The following is a 234-nucleotide window of genomic DNA, read 5'->3' on the forward strand; positions in this document are numbered from 1 at the left end:
TTTTCTGTTTTTAATTTGGATAACACAAAAATTTTTCCCAAACTATAAATGCAGTCGAGTAAGGCCCCCCCCCCAAAAAAGGATAAAAACAGGAAAACACAGGGGTGAAAACATGCCCTTTTAGATCAGGATTCTTCAAACATTTTTCACCCCAAACCCCGTAAAAAATTTTTTACACTACCCTCAGACCCCTGTTGCCTTTTTATCGTACCTTTCTCTCAAAAGATATCGTTC

The sequence above is a fragment of the Penaeus monodon genome, chromosome 22 (assembly GCF_015228065.2).
Source record: "Penaeus monodon isolate SGIC_2016 chromosome 22, NSTDA_Pmon_1, whole genome shotgun sequence".
In the NCBI taxonomy this organism is placed as follows: domain Eukaryota; kingdom Metazoa; phylum Arthropoda; class Malacostraca; order Decapoda; family Penaeidae; genus Penaeus; species Penaeus monodon.